Source organism: Phascolarctos cinereus, unplaced genomic scaffold (genome assembly GCF_003287225.1).
Source record: "Phascolarctos cinereus isolate Bilbo 61053 unplaced genomic scaffold, phaCin_HiC Scaffold_3;HRSCAF=262, whole genome shotgun sequence".
In the NCBI taxonomy this organism is placed as follows: Eukaryota; Metazoa; Chordata; class Mammalia; order Diprotodontia; family Phascolarctidae; genus Phascolarctos; species Phascolarctos cinereus.
Genome location: NW_027555736.1, coordinates 16112653 through 16127522, shown reverse-complemented (window position 1 = coordinate 16127522; position 14870 = coordinate 16112653). Strand labels below are relative to the sequence as shown.

Sequence of the window (14870 nt, the reverse complement as noted above, 5' to 3'; positions counted from 1 at the left end):
GGTGGGATACTAGAGCTGGAGGCAGGTGACCCAGTTTAGAAACCTAACTGGTGTTCCTAGCTTGTGATTCAGATCAAGTAACTTAACTTTCCTGCCCCATTTCCTCATCTCTAAAATGTGGGCATAGTTCTATATAATCTACAAAATGCATTATAGCTCTAACTCTTATTTTCAAATATAGAAAAGTAACTTAAGGAAAAGGAAAAAAAGGGAAGATAAATCATTAGGGACCACTAGGTGGTATAGTAAATGGAGTCCTTGGTCTAGTGTCAGGAAGACCAGAGTTCAATTATGACTTCAGAAACTTTTTAGTTTTGTGACTGTGGACAAGTTATGTAACTATTCTGTGCCTCAGTTTCCTCATATGTCAAATGGGGATGATAATAGCATTTACCTCTCAGGGTTGGTTGAGGATAAAAGGAGATAATAGTCATAGATACCTTTGTAGGCTATAAAGTACTAGCTATTATTATTTTTACTCAATAGCCATATCACACTTTCTGATACAGTTTCTGATACAACCTTAAGACCTATCATTCATTTACAATGGAGGATCTCGTAATAAGATGGAATTTGCCTCTTATACCATTTTCTTTCCTCAAAGTATTACCAAAAAAATATGAAAAATTAAAAGTGATTTTAGTTCACTTAAATCCTGTTTTCTTGAATATGATCTGGTAAGTCATCTAACTGTAATATGTTTAAGGATTCATTGAAATAGCCTTACCTTGAGAACATTACTCTCATGCTAATGGATCTGATTTTAACTCCCTCTGGGAGATACATACATGTTTGTGGTTTGCCAATATGTTTTCTACAAAGTATTATCAGAATGAATTTTTCTCCACCTAAAATTGGACAATTACTGTCATTATAGGCTTTCTAGTTTTAATCAGTGTTCCACTACAAATCCTGAGTGTTCAAAAATAAAATGTTCCATTTTTATCAATTTGGTCCAGGTGGGCTAAAAATACCGCTGTGTAAATGTTTGGTATTTTTAAGCTTGGCTGGTGTCTTTAGCATTAAAAACAAAGACCATGAAACAAACAAACAAAAATAGAGAGAGTATGTGGTAGTAGATAGTGTATTTTGTCTCTTCATTTTTAGGAGGCTGCAGAAAATTCTTCCCTATGCTTTGTACTTCCAATCTCAGGTTGCTGCCATCAGGTTTAAAAGAAGCACTAAATTTTGGGAGGCATTGGTTGCCTAACTAAATAAACATTTATTGAATGCCTACTATATGTAAGACTGTGGAGATAGATTTGATGATGAGCCTTAGAAATTGTCTGGATATGTTACATATGGCTTGGGGTAACTCTAAACTTATAAACTTTGTGAGGCTTCACCTTGTGTGATGATCAACTTGTAAACTATCAATAGAAATGGAGAAGTTTGAAGAAAACATTTGTTTGAGGAAGAAATACAATGGTTTTTGTTTTGGAGAGGTTGAGTATCAGGTGCCCACAGGCCATCCAGGTGAAGATATCTAACCAGCAGTGGAAGATGGAGGAGAAAAACTTGCTATGTAGATTTGAGAATGACCTCTGTGCATAGAAATGATAATTGAGTAAAGCTCAAACCAATGAGATACCCAAGGGGAAAAAGTACAGAGTGTAAAGTAAAGAGTGGTTGAAATAGAACTTAGAAAAGAGTTGATTGCAATTGGGGACATAAAGGTGATCTAAATGAGATACACAGAAACATAAAGTAGGCTCCATACTTTATTTTGTAAACAAGAGGAAAACCATATAATTTAAAATAATTTTTATTAATACCATATGTTTTTACACCATCTAAATTTCCCTTTGTGTCCCTTCCCATCCATCCTCCAGAAATAAATCACCTATAAAAGATTAAGAAAAAAGATACAGATAAAATCAGAAAAATTATCAGCATAACCAAAAAAAAATCTGATTCTCATTGTTTCTCATTTATGAACCATGGTCCATAGTCCATGATCATTCATGGATCCCCATCTCCCCAACCCCCATCCTCTGCAAAAGGAATGGAATAGATAGATAGATAGATAGATAGATAGATAGATAGATAGATAGATAGATATAGATATCTATCTATCTATATATATATATATACACACACACATATATACATATATACACATATATACATATATACATATATACATACATATAATATATATACATATATATGTATATATATGTATACATATATATATATATATATATATATATATATATATATATATATATATAAACATAAACTTTTTTTTTTTACACCAAGGACCTCTTTGGGGTAAATGAAGGAAGGTTATATTTAACAATGTATTCAAACATTAACTCTAAATATATCTTTGGGAACAATCAGTTTGGAAAAAAAAGTCATAATGATCCTATGTATTAAAGATTTTGTTTTTCCTTTACTAAGAATAAATACTGAAAAGTGGATTCATTTTTTAATCCCAGTCTATCCAATTAGAAGAATTCAGTTGATCACACTGTCATAAATAGTAACTGTGCTGACAGAAGCAGAATTACTTTTATAATGTTAGGTGTCTTTATTCACACTTTCTAATGCCTAGTTAAGTTCTAGTTAATTTAACTGGTAGTGAGCTCCCTTCCCAGGAGGAAGGGGTTATGCAAACTGGGGGGGAAAAAAGGTTGCTAACTCAGTTTACTCCAAACTGGATTGATTAGCCTATTTGCTGAAACAGACAATTTCAAGGTCTTTGCCTTCTCCCACAATATAACAAGGTATACTTTTTGCTAAGCGCGGCTTTCAGCTTGAAACAAGAAAAAAAATACTATGAATTTATCTTTTATTTTAAAGCAGATAGATGATGGAATAGGTAAGAATACTAACTTTGAGATGATGGACAATGTATTTAACCTCTCAGAGCCTCAATTTCCTCATCTGGAAAAAGGGGGAAAATATTTCTATCTCACCAGATTGTTGAAAGAAAAGGTCTTTGTAAAGCTTATGTGTAAACTCACGTTTAAATTTATTATGGCTGGCATTCCTATCATACTTTAGGATTTACAAACACTTAACAAATATTATCTCATTTTATCTTCACAATATTTTATCTTCATTTTATCTCCTATTACTGGTGTGTAGGTATTATTAGTATTCTCATTTTACAGGTGGGGAAAGAGGCACGTAGCAGTTAAGTTCATTTCCTAGGTCTATATCTAATATTTGTCTGAAGGTAAATTTGAATTCAAATCTTTTGGACTCTGGGTCCAGTTCCTTATCCATTGCACTACTTAGGGCCCTTATAAATATAGTGCTGTTATATATTGTTTTAAGAGTAGTACTAGGGTCCGGACAGACTGAGTTTGAATCCTGACTCTTACATACACTACCTGTGTGACCCTGGTAATTGAATTACTTTAGAAGAGCGAATTATTCAAAGGGTTCTCTCTCTGTCTGTCTGTCTGTCTCTCTCTCTCTCTCTCTCTCTCTCTCTCTCTCTGTCTCTCTCTCTCTTTCACATACATACGTACACACACACACACACACACACACACATAAATATTCACACATCAACATAATCACAGATCTCAGGTCTGATGAAAAGGAAGGAAAAGATTCTTACTTAAGTGATTCTATGTTCATTGACCTTGACTGTGGACAGTCATTGATAGAGGTCAAAAATCTTTACGGCTCCCTTCCCACCTCTCTCCTGGGGAGGGGCAGGGTACTAGGAGGGCATCTGCAGAGACCTCAGTGCCCACCCTAACCCCACCCTGGGCTAGAGTTATTGGCAAATAAAAATGGTTGCAGCAGCCCCTTGTGCTGCTACCTCTTGGGAGCAGCTTTGTTGCGAAGGCTCTGAACCAGCATGCCACACTCCCCTCCCCATTTTGTCTGCGATCTCTTGGGTTTTGAGAAGTAAAGAAAACATGCTGTTTTGGCACCCTCAGCCATAATACTACAACCAGCTTAACCCAAGCAGCTACCTGCGTGATGTCCTTGCACTGCCAATCTTTAAGGAGAAGGAACCTCAGCTGTCACCTGAGAATGAAGCCAAACTGCCCCCATTTCAGTGTGTGTTCTGTGCAGCCACATCGCCAGCTGTAAAACTTCTTCATGAAACTCTGACCTGCATCAGCTAAGGTCAGTGTTACGAAAGCAGACTTCTGGAGAATCAAAAGCTGGGAGATTCTTAGGATCTCAATCCAAAATATGTGAAGACTATCGTCCACGTGGTTTTCCGTGACCCGTGGCTCCAGCACATGGAGCATCAGCATCTGGAGGGCTGGAGACCCATCCTGAGGACCAGATCCAGGATATTGATACGCCTCTCTCTGTTGGTATATTGGAGCCCAGGGCCAGCCCAACACAATTAAATGCAGTTGAATTTCTGTGGGATCCTTCAAAAAGAGCTTCAACATTCATTCCAGTACTTTGTGTCAGCAAAGAATTCACACCCAGGAAGCAAGGGAGAGAAAAAGGATTTTCTTTTTGAGTGCAACCTGATATCTTTAACAGAATGAGAATGAGAAATACGCAGAACATCTTCATTCAGCCAGTTGCCAGATCAAAGTGTTCCAGTCAAAGGGAGCAGATCAAAAAGAAAAGACTAATCAGGAGAGAATGGAGAAGGGACCTGCCTAGGAGAAGTGCCAGCCATCTTATGAAACTTCAGTCCTCACAGAGTATTCTCCACAGCCAGATTTTCCTTACCAAGTAAACAATGTCCCATCAAGGATTTACACCAGCTCCTGAGGGCAACAGTTGTCCAGCTCACTTACTGGAGCCTCTGACTATCGGTAATGCTCACTTCCTTTCTTCTTCTTCTATTCAAGATGCCCAGCAGTGGCTTTTTTATAATAGTGGCCTCTGTAGATTCTTCTGAAGTGCTGACTTACTAAAAATGGCCGAAGAAGATTATGTTCAAATATGTGTGCTTGGTGATGGGATCTAGCTGTTCGATGCCATCAAAGGCAGAAATGTAAGACCTAAGATGACCCCTGTGTGTGCCAGGAATTGGAGCAGAACATATCTAATCTTCAGCAGGAAAGAGAAGGTGGCAACAGCACAGTGTGTGAACCATGATATCTTTTTCAGAAGAGCTGACCACTTTGGAGCTAAATGAGAAGATTGCAAATCTCTACAGCATTTTCCCTCAGCATATTAACAGAGTTTAGAGGATGGGACCAACAGGGATCCATGTGGTAGCAAGTAATAAGATCTTGTAGAATTTCAAAGATGAATCTTGTTTTGTTATCAGCATATTAAAATCTGAAAGCAATGATGGCTATCACATCATCTAAAAATGAAGACTTTGATTGCCAGGATCCTCAACCACATCAGCCTCCAAGGTACTCCTTTCTTTCCCTTCTCCCTTCAATATAGATATCATCCCAGCTACAAAATACAGACTTGTTTGGGGTGGGAAAGCAAAAGCTCAAAGGGGGACTAACACAACTAGAGAAAACAGTGATGATGATGAGAAATTAGCAGAGACAGAAGAAAGGACACTGTCCAGAAAATGTGCTCCTATCCCCTCCCCATCTTCTCTGTCCTTAAGCCTTCTAACATTATCCAATTTTCTCATCCTTGTTCACTAGCCTTGTCATTCTAGAATGGAAAAAAAAACAACCCTCAATTTTTAAAATCTGTGTAACTCTCCTGGGAGGAGCCTGGGTTTGAGGGTTTTTTTTTTCCTTTTGGATTCCTTGGCTTCCCTTTCTCCCAGTCCTCTGGTTCACATCAGTGCTTCTCATTGGCTAAGTGGATCTGCGGATAAGATGACTAAACTGTGGGATACTGGTGACTTGCCCTGCTGAGTCATTCTTAAGGCTACTGGAAATCCTTTCCCTTTTCACTTCCTTTGGGGATGCTTCAACCTTTCTTTCCCTCTGGGATTTAATGATATAACTGATGTGGGTTCATTTTGTGTTGTTATCCTGTCTCTGTTCCCTGTCCCTCCTTCCTTCCCTATCCCTGTTTCAAAATAATTTTGTACATTTTTAAAGTATGGTACAACCTTTCCCAGGGTATACTTTGTTGCACCTTCAGTACAATATTTGGGAATGCCTCACTTTGTGCATATTATCCACTATGTCGATAAATGTTCTTTCTAAAGACTTCAGGGGTCCCAGGGCTGAGCTTGGAACATTTTCTAAGCATCCTAAAGAAAGTGCATGCTGACTTTCACAAAGGATGATTGAAAAGGGCTCAAAGCACAGGCCACAGCCTACCCTGTGGTTTGGCAGCTTTTAATTTTATCTTTTCTCTTAAGCTTTATTGAGATTGGTGATAGCTGGGAAAGGAAAAAAAAAATCTCTGATTTTCTAGTTAACCCTGAAATGTTTTTTGACAGTTACGGTACTAGAGGTCTTGGGTTTACATATAAAATTTAGCTGGCAATTGACCTTTGTGAATATTATTGACTCCACTAGGTTTGGTAATATGTATTTTTTTTTCCTGTGTGTTAACTGACATAGTTCTAGCTTTTCTCTTCTGTAGGGGAAAGTTTAAAGCAACCTTGACTGAAGACATGGAAGGAACTAGATAATTTTTTAAGGTCCTTCTAATCCTTAGAACATCAGTGAAATATGCATGGGGTCTAAATTTACCTCATGAAAATTCTAGCTCTTAGACCTGCAGTGGCTGGCAATTTGAATTTGAGTATGACAGAGTGGATTTGGATTAGACTATTGTTTATTAATGTTTCCCAGGACCCAGTGAACCAAATTGTCTTGGAGCCTTAAACTATCTGTGGTTGTAAAGGGAATAAACACACTTGGGATATTTTATGTGAAACAGCAGTATATGCTGTGCTCTTGGCCTGAAAACAAAAGTCCTTTACAACTTAATGGATCATCTTTGAGAGTTGCTTTAGGGAAGGAAAATCATTCTCTTGAGTGATTGAACTGCTGAACATTCAGGTTGGCTGATTCTCACATGGCATGAAAGGAGATCATTACCGTATTTATTCTTGAAGTCTTACCAGATACATAGGACCTGTCAAATTTTGTACTTAGCAGGCTGACTTTGAGAATTCAAACACACTTTCCCAATATGATAAGACTTTGGAATAGGAGTAGAATAGAACAGTTTTTCTTCCATAAATGAATTAAATTAATAACATGTCTAATAGAATCATAATGGAAAAAATTCAGTACCTAAATTTCAATCATATTAAAAAATGTCAGCATTTGCCAAGCCATCACCTTAAACAGTGAACAAGGCATCCCGGGATAATATTTGTGTACTTCCTATAAAGGATTTTTTACCATTAAAAAATTCTAAAAATAAAATCCATATCTAACAAATACATGCACACATACACAAACACACACAGACACACACACACATGCACACGCCATTAATAAATGGTGGTGAGCAGCCTCACATTTACTCTGTCAAGCAGTAAGCCAGTATTCTAATTTAGATCATTATTACTCTCTGTCCAAGCAATTCAATACTGAGAAACCCCAGGGAGAAAGATACTGATTCAAACATATTTTCATTCCCTTCCCAATTCTGTCTGGACCTTGTCTCATTTGTCTGAAGCTACTGTTATTACTTGTGTATCCTTCCAAGCCACACATTTTTCTATCCTGCCACACTCCAAAGGTCAGACTCTTATATGATTTTACACCAAACTCTACCCCCAATGTAATTTAGTTGAATAAGCCAGTCCCCTTGAACAAATTAACCCCAAATAGACTGTCCTGCACATACATTCAAATTGAACTCTCTCCCTCAAACACACAGTTGGGATCATCAAATCTCAATATATTCATTACACTAGGAAAAACACCTTTAAAAAAAAAGTGCTGTTGCATTTTCCACAAGCAAAATTCACCTTAATGTAGAATTGCTTATATGCCTAAAAGAGCTACCAAATAGCCTAGAAAAAAGTAGAACTAATAAAATCTGTACTATATCCTGACGAATCTCACAACTTCAACAAAGTTTTCCAGATTTGGTAACTGAAACTTCAAATGTAAGTGGGAAGATATGATTCCAGCTCTGGGAACACAGAATTCCACATGTCATATTTTAAAATTTGATCTTTGTTGAAATTAAATGAACCTCCATAATTTTTTATTCTCAGATTTCAACTGCTAGTCATGTTTTAACTTTTTTTTTTTTATGGGACAAATGTTCCTCTGAAACACTAGTCATGCTTTCTTTTCTTTAACTTACTAGGTTTATACATGAAAATTAAATTTGATTTCATCATTTTAGGGCACTCCCAGTAAAAGAACTCCATCCACTAATGCAATTATTAATACATATATGACTCAGAAATAAGTCTTTTAGCTCAAATAGGCTATAGCTTTGTTATGGTTCCATAGCTACTGAATGCCAGTTTGAACTCAGTTCTTCAAGGATTCCATCTACAAGCAGATTTACAGACAGGTTGTCAAATTTCTGATGCTGTCTATCTAAACAGATGGAATTAAATACGACAAACTTCATAGTCCCACATTTGGGTTCAAAAATTAATCTGTACAGAGAAAGATGATGAATGTGTGGCTAGAATACAGCTGACATAAGAGAGACATAGGGGCATTAGTTGTCCATGATGTCTGTATAATACAACATTTTAATAAAGTGTGTAGAAAAAAAGTAGTAATTTGACCATGGTTTGAATGAAATGATATGAATGAAATTATAAGATTGTATTTTTTTCATATATCATCTTATTTGAGCCCCACAACACCCATTGAATGTAGATTATGAAGATAATGATGAGGATGACAATGAGTATGATTCTACTAAATTTTACAAATTTAAAAAAAAATTCATTTTGTCCTTACAGCCACCCAAGAAGGCAGGTGCTTTTATTATCCCCATTTGCATGTGAAGAAACTGAGGAAAACAGATTAACTGACTTGCCCAGCATCACATAGCTAATAAGTGTCTCAGGTTAGATTTGAATTCAGGCCTCTCTGACTCCAACTCCGAAGTGTTCCATTATGTTTCCTAGATGCCTGAATTACAAGTATTATAGGAATTATCACCACCACATTATATATATGAGGAAATTGAAGATCAGAGAGGTAATGTGATTTGTCCTGTGCCACCTAGCTTCTTGGCATCAGAAATGGGATTTAAAGCCAGGCCATTCTACATTATGGCTTAATACAATTAGCATGGTACCATACTGACTTTGTGACTGCACAATTGATGAAAGGAATCTGTCAAAGTCTTTCAGAAATCTGGAATTTATTAAAATTTTTTAGGAATTAGATTTTTTTTCTTCTTACAAAAAACATTTCTGTATGAATGTGTATGTATATATGCATGTGTGTGTGTGTGTGTATCTGTTTATGTGTACAAAACTCAATGAAGAAGTAGGGGCCACAGTTCTAGGACATACAAGGTCTCAAAGATCTATTTACTCTGCTATTTGATCCAAAGATAAATTTCTTATTACATTGGAGAGCAGAAAAGAAAATCACTGCTCTTTGCCCTAATGTAGTTCTACCAATCAAATTTCAATTTATTTTCAGCAAATTTATTTTAAAAAGAGAAAGATCATTGGGAATGTGGAAAATGTGGAAGGATTAGAAAAGAACAATTTTCCTGATATCCTAAGGTCAAGGGATATCTATCTATATCTATATCTATATCTATATCTATATCTATCTATCAACATATATATGTATATGTTCACACACACATACATATATATACATACATACATATATACATACATACATACATATATATATATATATATGTATGTATGTATATATATATATATACATACATACATATATATATATATTATATATATATATATATATATATATATATATACACTTTTTGTCACAATAGGGGTTCTCTGTATGCTGCAGAGGTCACATGATATTTCTGTTTACTTTTTTTTTTTAATGAGTTCTGTATACACTTCCTATCAGGGAAAAGAGAGACTTTTTTTTTTCCTGAAAGAGGAAATGTCATTGTTTAGTCAATACCTGACCTTTGAAATATTGGACAGTGAACTTGACATCCAGGGTATATTATTGAAGAGATGGTTTATGAACATCTAGCAACACAAGCAGTAAACAAAAAAAAGTTAGCAGGGCTTCATCAAGAGCAGGTCTTCCCATTGTCATCTCATTTCCGATTGTGACAGAATTAGTAGAGGGGTGAATCAGAAGGATTTCTGTTTTGAACAGATTCCCATGCTCTCCTTGAGGATACGATTCAGGGGTGTTGGCTAGACAACAAATAGTACAGTGAAACCAAAAATAAACTCTGATTTGTATATTTATGGATTGGCAAATGGTACCATGGACAGAGCATTATCAGATTCCTATATGACCTAGGCAAGTGATTTAATCTCTCTAGATATATAGAGGGAACCAGGGCTTAAATTCTGTACCTGTTGCTTTCTCTCTTGGAAAAGTCATTTAATCTTCTTTTGCCTAAGTTATCTCATCTGTAAAATGAAACAGTGATATTAGATTACCTCTAAGATCCTCTCAACTCTAAACCACTGAGCCAGTGGTCTTGTGAAGCATTGTACAACTTAGTTCTGAGGAAAATTATGACAGCAGAAAGTGACAGTCATATATTTTCTCATGGTAATTAGAGAATATTTATTTCACAAGGAAGACATCTAGCTTATTTCAAGGACCTAATTTACAAATCAGTTTCCTTTGATGCCACATCAATTGAGAAATAAAAAGTTAAAGTTTATTTTTACCTAGGTTGAGAAGGTGGGCACATGTAGTATTTAAAACATATATCCTCCAAAAAATAGTCTGGTATGGAAATTTTATTTATACACACAAACATATTTAGTTAGGTGGAGTAAAGTGCTTTCTTGTGTATTAAGTGTGGTCAGAAGATAATGTGACAATGTTGGTGACACAAAGCTGGTCATGGATTCGTTGGAAAAAAAGGGATTTCTAGTATTTGGGAAATGTCTTATTTTTATTTCATCTGTACCAGAAAATCAAATTTATTCAAACTCAGGCTCATTGATCTTTACATTCTTAAGGCAAAATGCCCCCCTTTTATTAAAAAATGTGTTAGGGCATCAAAAGGAGGAATTATATGTAGACTCCCTGTACAGTGGCCCAAGTGACACGTAGTTTGCCCAATAAAGTCATATGTGTCCATATTCTCTTTCCTTTATTTTTTTTTTAAATTTTGACTTGCAAACCCATTTTATTGGATGAACCAAAAATACCAAATAGCCTCCTATATTATCAACTACCTGGATATATAGGCAATATTGACATTCTCAATGTATTGTGCATCCTATCTTACACATAGCCTACACACTGTGAACTGATGAAATAGACCAATTTCAGCATCATTTTCTCTCAGGGTCCTTTGATTCAACTGCATGCCTTACAGGTCTCAAGATTCGTTAAGAAGTCCTTTTAGACTTCACCAGTATTGAGCTGCTCATATCATTCAGCTGAGTATAATCTTTTAAACATAAAAATGTTTTGTTTTCTCATATCCAGAAGTTTTGGTGCTATGTATCATGAATCAATATGTCATTATGGACAGGGGACTGCCCTTGGAGTCAGAAAGTCCTGGGTTCAAGTTCTGCTTCTGACATATATCAGCTGTTTGAACCTAAGAAAGCCAGTGGTAAAGGGACAGCTATGAGGTGCACTCGATAGAGCAATAGGCTTGGGTCAGGAACATATGAGTTCAAATCCAGCCTCAGATACTTACTAGCTATGTGACCCTAGGCAAGTCCTATTTTGCCCAATTCCTCTTATGTAAAATGGGGGCACACTGGAGAAGGACATGGCAAACCATTCTAGTATCTATTTCTAAGAAAATCCCATGGACTTTTTTATGGGGTCACATAGATCAGACATGACTGGACAACAATTTTGAGGGCAACCAGATGAAACAGTAGATGGGGCACTGGTGCTGGAGTCATAAAGACTAGAATTCAAATCTGACCTCAGATTCTTACTAGCTTTGTGACCCCAGGAAAGTCACTTAACCCCTGCCTACATAAAACTAGAGAAAGAACATGGAAAACCACTCCAGCAAAATTTTCCAAGAAAACCCCATGGACAATTGGGTCCATAAAGAGTTGGATGTAACTGAACAACAGAGGAAGACCAAAAGTAGAATAATTATATGTTCAGTATGAGTCAATCTATTTGATTTAAAAAAAATCTCATAACAAATGGATACATTCTAATAATGCCTGGTTTTGGGATACATACTCTTTATCTTCTGAAAATGTTAATTTGGCATTCAAATGAAAATAACCCTGATGATTTCTTTTTTGTTGTTGTTGTTCATTAATGAGGAGAAAATGAAGTAAAAGGGAAGGTCAAGTAAATCAGTACTTACTAAGCACTTACTGGGGGTCAGACATTGGGCTAAGTGTTGAGAAAACAAGTACAAGAACAATGTCGTTCCTTGCCCTCAAGGAGTTTATATTCTAGCAAGGGAAGACAATGCTTTAAATAAACAAACAAACAAAAACAAAAAAACAAAAACAAAAAACAGGACAGGGAGAAGCCATGTGGCATGGGAGAGAAAGTCCAGAGATCAGTTGTATGAACTTACAGAGGAATGGTTTCATGGGTGTCCTGGGAATTTAACTTTAAATTGTAGTTTTTAGTAATTAACCAATTTCAACAGAGGTGTCATGGGTGGAAGGCAATTCCAATATAAGAAATAGACCAAAAGTGGAATGAACTTCCACGCTTCATTTTATCCCTGGCTTACTGGGAAAAAAAAATTGTGGAGACTTAGGAGAGCATCCTGGAAAGGAAGGAATTGTCAATTTGGATTTTGAGTACTTCAATTACTATTTAGGTTATCAGATACCTATATGACCCGAGGCAAGTGATTTAATCTCTCAAGACCTAGATTTCCCATTTTTAAAGTAAGATAATTAGGCTAGATCAGCTCTGTAGTTGATTCTAGGACTAACTGAATCTATGAATCATTTTAAAATACTGGATTACTTCCTAATTTTTATTTTTTATTTTTATTTTTACTTTTATGTAGGGAGAAATCAAATATATATTTAACCCAATTTGCTTGTAAGTTCCTTCACTTTTGCCTTTTCCAGGGGCTCCCTTATCTTCAGAGTTAACCTGTGTGAAGGCAATGCTTGTGCACATCTTTCTGTGAACTAAGTGACCCAGTGTGGCTTTACCTTTGATAATACAGTAAGGAACACCCATTTTATCTCACAAGGCAGGTAGGAGGATCACTAGCTCAGTGGGGTCCACGTCATGTGCAATCACTCCCAACTGTGCTTTCTTGTTTTTTCTACCAGGGTAGTAACAGTGTTAACACTTGCTCTGAGGACAGGTGGTCTCTTACTGGGGACATCTCCTTTGCCTGCATCTTTTTGTTCATCCGGAGCCAGCAGCTTTTGCTTCTTCTCTTCCTTTGTCTCAGGTCTGTACTTGTGAGCCAGTCTAAGCAGTTGAGTAGCTATCCAACCATCCAAAGCTTGGGTGAACTGGTTAATTACTGGTGGCCATTTCAAATTCTCATAAAGGATAGGCCTTTGATGCTGCAGTCTGATGTACCAAGGGCATTTGACAAATTGAGTAAGGTCCCTTTTGGGCTGAATGTCCTGACCAATGATGAAGTTATTGGGCTGCTTCTCAAACAAAGGACTGACCACTTTCTTGGCCTCTTGCTTCTTTACTACAGCAGGAGCCAGAGCCACCTTTTTCCCCTTGGCTTTCTTTCCTTTTGGCATCTTGGCCAGCTAAATGAGAAAGGAAGAGAGGACATTTGTGGGTAATATGTACTAAAAATTATTTCTTAATTTTTAAAAATAAAATTACATCTTATCTATTAATATTCCTAAGAATACAATAAACTGAACCGTGTCTGGAGTAGGGTAAGCAGGATGGTAAAACATCTTGGGACTATGACATAGGAAGGAAGGTTGAAGGAGCTAGAGATATTTAGTCTGGAAAATAGAATAATCAGGGCAGATCTCAATGCTACCAAGTATCAGAGGAGGAAAGATTGGAATCATTTTGTTTAGCCTCAGAAAGCTGAAGCATGAGCAATGAGTAGACATTATAAAGAGGAAGATTTAGGCTTGGGGGGGGATTCCTAAGAGTTAGATTCCCTGTGCATTTGCTTTAAATAAATGATGAATTCTGTAAAATTCTCCAAACTTTTTCATAACTTGCTACATGTGAGTTATTCTACATAAGATAAACAGTGCTTCCTAGCATCAGGGATCATTATACTGGTTTAATTAGATCTTGTAAGTCTGTGTAATGCCACTTTATTTCTGTCTTCTACTCTGACATGGTCATGCCCTTTAGAAATCCCTTTGAGTTAATACACTCTTTTTTTAAGTTTCAAAATGTTTGATTTTCTTTGAAGTTTAAGAGTGATTAAAATAACTTAATGATTATATCAATCAACAGCAGCCTCTTCTATAGGCAAATTGAGGGGCAGGAGAGACTTGGACATTCTACTTCTTTTCCTTTGTGAACTATTTAGTGGTAAGTTCCCGTTCATATAACCAATATGATGCAGATAATCAAAGGGATCAAAAATCACTGGAAAATGTAACATTTCACTTTCAGAAGGGAGTACTCCTGATGTATGAATGTTTATTTCAATATTGAGCTGGCATCATGGGAAGATGATACTTAAGAGTGTGCTGTATCCAATAGCCATTTCCCCTAGATTGGAAAGGAGCCAGGAGCCTATGATGGTGAAACCATTCTAAGTCAGTTAAATGGCTGCTATTTGTTTTGTTTTGTTTTATTTTTTTATCTGTTAATTACTTTTTTTTTTAAATTTTAGACTTACACTAAAACTTAAATATAAAATAAGAAGAAACATTATTGGCTTAAATATTGAAACTCAAATACAAAATAAGAAAAAAAGTAAGGAGAGGATTCAAAATATATACCAATAAATTTCCATTTCAAAAGCCT

At 36.2% G+C, this 14870-nt stretch overlaps 1 protein-coding gene and 2 pseudogenes across 2 annotated transcripts in view; 2 read left to right on the top strand and 1 right to left on the bottom strand.

The window, feature by feature from the left end:
- PCDH15 (protocadherin related 15) overlaps window positions 1–14870 on the top strand; it is a 1495046-nt gene that overhangs the window by 837518 nt on the left and 642658 nt on the right. The window lies entirely within an intron of this gene.
- On the top strand, window positions 3885–5297 carry LOC110202479 (transcription factor CP2-like protein 1 pseudogene; annotated as a pseudogene).
- Window positions 11333–13663, bottom strand: LOC110202481 (large ribosomal subunit protein eL8 pseudogene; annotated as a pseudogene).